The sequence below is a fragment of the Gymnoscopelus microlampas genome (assembly GCF_963454915.1).
Source record: "Gymnoscopelus microlampas genome assembly, chromosome: 11".
NCBI classification, from domain to species: Eukaryota; Metazoa; Chordata; class Actinopteri; order Myctophiformes; family Myctophidae; genus Gymnoscopelus; species Gymnoscopelus microlampas.
This window is the reverse complement of record NC_139948.1, coordinates 5,431,285-5,437,314: the sequence shown is the minus strand read 5'-3', so window position 1 is coordinate 5,437,314 and position 6,030 is coordinate 5,431,285.

The following is a 6,030-nucleotide window of genomic DNA, read 5'->3' as shown; positions in this document are numbered from 1 at the left end:
GCAAGTGCATGTGTGCACACGGACACACTCACACAAACATGCGCACACACATGCGAATTTGTACCCAATTCATCGAAACATTTAATGACAGACACATATACACTACTGTGCAAAATATCATATAAACAGTTAAAAAAACAAAAATAAACTAGAAAAAGGTGCTCCACGGAGCACAGGTCTCCGCCAGGTCAGGTACGTTATTGTGGCCTCCTGGTGGTGCTATAATAGGCCAATGTGAATTATTGGGTCGCGTTCATCACATACAGCTTTCAAAAAGCTATTGTGAATAAATCTGTCATGTCTACAAAATCCATGTGGTTCAATTGCCCAATAAGTCCCTGTCTCACTTTAATGAAGTCAGTATGGCCCTCTGGCAAAAATAATTCCTGCCCATCCCTGCATTAGAAGGTGAACCATGCATCAGTCATTCTCTCTTCGTTACTGTACATGCTGGTTGCCTGCATCATTCGCTTTTGTTATTTAGTGTTATTTAGTGTTAACACCATACAACATTCCCACAACACACTCTACACTCATCCACACACTAACCACACACATGCATGCACACACGCACACGCACATACAGTACGCACGCACATACGCACGCACGCACGCACGCACGCACGCACGCACGCACGCACGCACGCATTCACGCACGCACGCGCGCACGCGCGCACGCGCACACACGCACACACACACACGCACACACACACACACACACACACACACACACACACACACACACACACACACACACACACACACACACACACACACCACTGACTCCACACACTCCACACACTTCCACACTGTACATTTTTATATTCAAGTCGATTGAGTTTAAAAAACATTTGTTTTGTTTGTACTTTAAAGTATTGTCTCCCTTTTTATTATGATTACTGAGCTTGGTTGCCAACAGAAGCATATACTGGGGCTTGGTTGTAACAACCATTGTGGATGAGACTAGCATCCATGAAACCCTGTTCCTAACAGTTGGTACGGTCCATGGAAACACAAGTTCATTGTCTGTTTTCTAGAGGAAATGGACCTAAACACATGTACCTTAGAGTATGCATTTAGTTTTGCATGTGAGAGCAGCGTTAAACATTGAATTGATACAATATTGTGTACCTTTGTATTGTTGTACCTTCATACAACAATAAATAAATAAATCAAGTGAAAACTGGTTGAGGATGAGGTGTCCTGTGTCCTACATGTTTAATGTGTAGTAGAGGAAGTGTGAATGGCATTGGTCGATAACGTACTGTGTGGTCACCTTAGCCACTTAAACCCTATATACAGTACTTTGTTGTACGTCAAATATCAAAAATGCAGATCTACAAGCTCACAGCACATCACAAAGTGATGCGTTGTGAGATTGTAGATCTGCTATTTCTGTCATTTACACTTGCACTAAAGCACCTTAAATCACCTGTTGCTTCAGAGGCTAATTGTCCACAAGAATTAATACATGATTATCCGACGGGTTACAAGGTTAAAACTGGTAAAACAGCACTTACATTACAAAGTGTATCTTTTACATGTACAATGTGTTGGTCAAAGGTGCAGTAAGAGATATTGTGTTCAAATAAGTGTTAAATAGCTCTATATTCGTGTATAAATCATTGCTATAGAGTGTTTGTTCAGTAACAGGGGTCTTCTCCCTGTCTCTCCTGCTCTTTGGTCAACAAACACAATTCACCTTCACTGACACTAAAGGGAGCCAACAGCACATGCAGTGGGTGAGGCTGAGGACTGGGGATGTTTTGACCAACCTTTATACTTGTTTTAACCATTTAAACCCTGCTTTTTTCCCCTTCTACAACACATCTCAGAAGTCAATCAGAGTTCTAAGTAATTTGATTGTCTCTCTAATTGGATTGTCTGTCTGTCTGTCTGTCTGTGTGTGTGTCTGTCTGTCTGTCTGTCTGTCTGTCTGTCTGTCTGTCTGTCTGTCTGCCTGCTCCACTCGGGTGTTTCAGTGGCCTACTTTGTTGTATCACATGGTGTGCAGTGGTGAAAGTGGTTGACATTTCTTGCCGGTACTGACACATGCACGCGCGCGTGCATGTGTCCCTAAACCTAAAAACTTTATTTCGGTTTTAGGTTTAGGGTTAGGGTTAGGTTAGGGTTACGTTATTTAATTTTCGTTCTCATAAATAAATCCCGTCCCTGGGCCCACCCATGGCTGCACCCCTGATACACATGATGAAAACAGAGCTATATTGTCCAAGTTGACCATACTGTACAATAAGTACATTTTCAAAAAGCCAAAGTTTAAATGGGGCTGAAGCGGTTTATGTATATTTTGTCATAATAATTAAAATCCACAAAGTAACTAGTTAAACTCAAGTTTTCAAATAATTGAGGTGGAGTAAAAGTATAATATTTGCCTTTGAGATGTATTGGAATAGAAATAAAAATATTGCAAATTGGAAATACTCCAGTCAAGTAAAATTACCTTAAAATTATACTCAAGTACAGTATTTGAGTACATGTACTTAGTTACTTTCCACCACTCAGCATTAGATTAGATAAGATGAATTACTCACCTTCTGAAAAGATGAAAGAAAACACACTTTTGTTCCATAGCCCCACATTGTCTTGGTTTCAGAGATCATGGTTGTAAATATGAACTTTTGCCACAAAGTCTTTATATTCCATAATGTCCCATGACCCACGTCCGTGTTTACATTATTGACGATGCACGTTAGTCAAGTGGAGCTGTGTTCCGGTGAGCAGAAAGCTGTCAAGTGGCCTCCAGAAAATAAATCTGGTTTCCTTTCAAAACGATGTGCATTTCAGAATAAGAGGTTTTTTAAACCTCTATCCTTGTAATGTTACAATTCAACACGCGTTTTATTTTGAAATCATACTACTGGAAGTAGAAGTACCCAGGTAGCCTAGTTGAAACTACTTAACTTCACGCGAACGCAGCAGTTTATGCGGACGGGGGGAGAAAAAAAAAAGTCAGACAAACAGTGGGGGGAAACCACGGATCTGTGAGAGTGTCCCGTCGTACACACAAATTAATGAATGGTTGTGACGCCCTGTATGTTAATCTGACGTTAGTAGATCATGTTTTATTCTTGAACATGGCCATGGGTCTGTGGCAGGTTATTTAATATGGGATTTTCACAGCTGCCTTTGACTTTTTCTTAACGGAACGGCGTTCCGGGACCGAATCTTTTACCGGAACGCCGTTCCGGACCGTTCCGGCCCACTTTCACCCCTGATGGTGTGTCACTTGCACCCCTAAAGCACTGTCCAACTTCATAGTCAGTAGTGAATATTACCATATTTGTATGTATTTACTTTTTTTTATCTTGGCTGTATCCACCTGTTTCCTAGGCTTGTGTTTTCCACTTCCTGTCGGATTTCATTGGATATCATTAGTCATCTGACCGGTTTCATTGGATTTCATTGGATCAAAAGACAGGAAGTGGAACACAGTGAAAAGCCTAGGAAACAGGTGGATACTTTCTTGTCTTGCCCTGTAACCTCTATTGTTTTTATCTGCTGTACTGTCCTTGTTGACTGAAAATAAATTCACCTTCACTGACACTAGAGGGAGCCAACAGCACATGCAGTGGGTGAGGCTGAGGACTGGGATTGTTTTGACCAGTCCTCTGGTCAAAACATACTTGAATTTGCACACTGCTTTATACTTGTTCTAACCATTTAACCCCTGTATACTGTGTTGACCCCCAGGGCTCTATCCTTGGCCCATTTTTCCCCTCTACAACAAATCTCAGAAGTGATTCAGAGTTCTAAGTGATTTGATCTCTCTCTCTCTCTCTCTCTCTCTCTCTCTCTCTCTCTCTCTCTCTCTCTCTCTCTCTCTCTCTCTCTCTCTCTCTCTCTCTCTCTCTCTCTCTCTCTCTCTCTCTCTCTCTCTCTCTCCCCCCCCTGTCTGTGGCCCAATTCCAAACTCTGCCCTAAGCCCTCAAGCCCTTAAGGTAAGTCAGCTGGTAAGTGTCTGAGTGTGGGAGGGTTTCAGGGCTCCAAAAGGGTACAAAAGCAATGGAACAGCCCTTTGTGACGTCCCACGTTACCTTGACGACAGATGACAACGTTGCTCACCTGCACTATCTACTATTATTATTTGGAGCATATTTTGTTGTTGCTTTTATCATTGTTTATTTTCTTCTGCAATAAACAATATTATATCATGATAATTTTCCAAGAGTGACCTGGCCTAGAGGCAGCATTATTACAACAATGGACAAACAATACAAAAACAATACATATGTAACAAACACAAATGAATATCCAGTTAAAGTTCAAAACAGGATCAGAAACTGTGCTGAGTGCACATTTAATGGGGATTAATAGCCAGTTTAAATCAGGAACAACCTAGCACTTAGAAGTGATCTAGTATAAGCCATTTAAAAAGACATACATCATAAATGTATTTTTAAAATAGATTTGTGTCTTTTAAAAAACATTACAAAATCTCGATCTTATTTTGAAGGCAACAGGAAACCTTATTTCTGCTAGCTCGAAAACCGGATGTCCTATTTCTGCTCATGGAACGGAGCTGCAATGTATTGTGGCCAATTTCTTTGCCAAAGTCTCCAAAGGTACTGACTCACGGAAAGGGTGCAGAAAGGGGCGTTCCCGAGCCCTCGCTGACTTCAGGCTGACTTTCCGATTTCATTTGGAACAACCCTCAAGCCCTTACGGAGCTCACATGAACGCGCACCCAAGTCAATGAGTCAGTGAGGGGGTGGATTGGAATTGGGCCTGTGTAAGGTGTGAGTTGGAATTAGGGCAGAAAGTTTAATGTACAACCTCTAAAAGCAACCAGGCTAAGAAACCAAACAAACCGACATAAGTGACCTGCCTGTCTGTCTGTCTGTCTGTCTGTCTGTCTGTCTGTCTGTCTGTCTGTCTGTCTGTCTGTCTGTCTGTCTGTCAGTCAGTCTGTCTCCTCCACGCTGGTGTTTCAGTAGCCTACTTTGTTGTATCACATGGTGTGTCACTTGCACCCCTAAAGCACTGTCCAACTTCATAGTCAGTAGTGAATATTACCATTATCCAGAAATATCATCTATGTGCATAATGATTTGATGTTAGATTTGATTTATTAGACGTTATTATTAAAAGAAAAACACATGGTGGTACATGCTTCTCACAGAAACATCAACTCAATAAAGTCATCGACTTATTTCCATTGTGGTCCTTTGTTTTGGACAAACAACATTAGAGAACAGACATTGGAACATAAATAAAACACACTAAAACTAAAAACTGTTCACAGCATGAATAAAACAAGTTAAACAAGTGACCAGACTATTTTGAATCTCATCACCCATAGTCTTCTCTAGCCCAGTCAGTGGTACCCAAACCAAGCCACACTGCCATGTGTTGCTGTGCTATTTTTGAGGATGTTTGAATTAGTATTTGTTTTTTTGTGGGGAGAATAATGACTTGGCTTGACTTGACTTTTAATTGCATTTAAAAAATATGTAAATGCATTTTCCAATGTGTTTTTTTCTTCTCATCCTCTAGCCTACATTAACCTCTGCCCCAGCTAGAGCGTCATAGCTTGAAGCTTGGGGCCGCTGACCAGCTTGATGATTTGTGAGTGAGAATGTGTTGTGTGAATGTCAGCTAATCTCACAAACTACTACAACCCAACTTGCACATTATTGATTTGGTTGAGGTGACATCATAAAGGTTTCCTTTGATTGTATTGTCTAAGTCCTGAGCCCAGCAAGTTTTTTTCTTCCCATAATATAGGCTAAATTAAAAGACAATGGCCGCGTTTCCAAAACGAATTTCAGCTCCTGCGTAGCCTAGAAGCTGCGTAGGAGCCTCCACGCAGCTGCGCAGTAGAAACCCCGCTACGCACTAACTTCGTTAGTAGCAGCTGTGTGTCCCCAACGTGGCATCTAAACAGGCTTCTGGAGACACCATCGTCGTAGGTTCCGCTACATCTGTGCTATAACTACATTCGTGAGACAGCATGCACGTAAAGACCTCCTGGACGAAGCTTACGTAAAGCCTACGTAAACTACGTAGTGA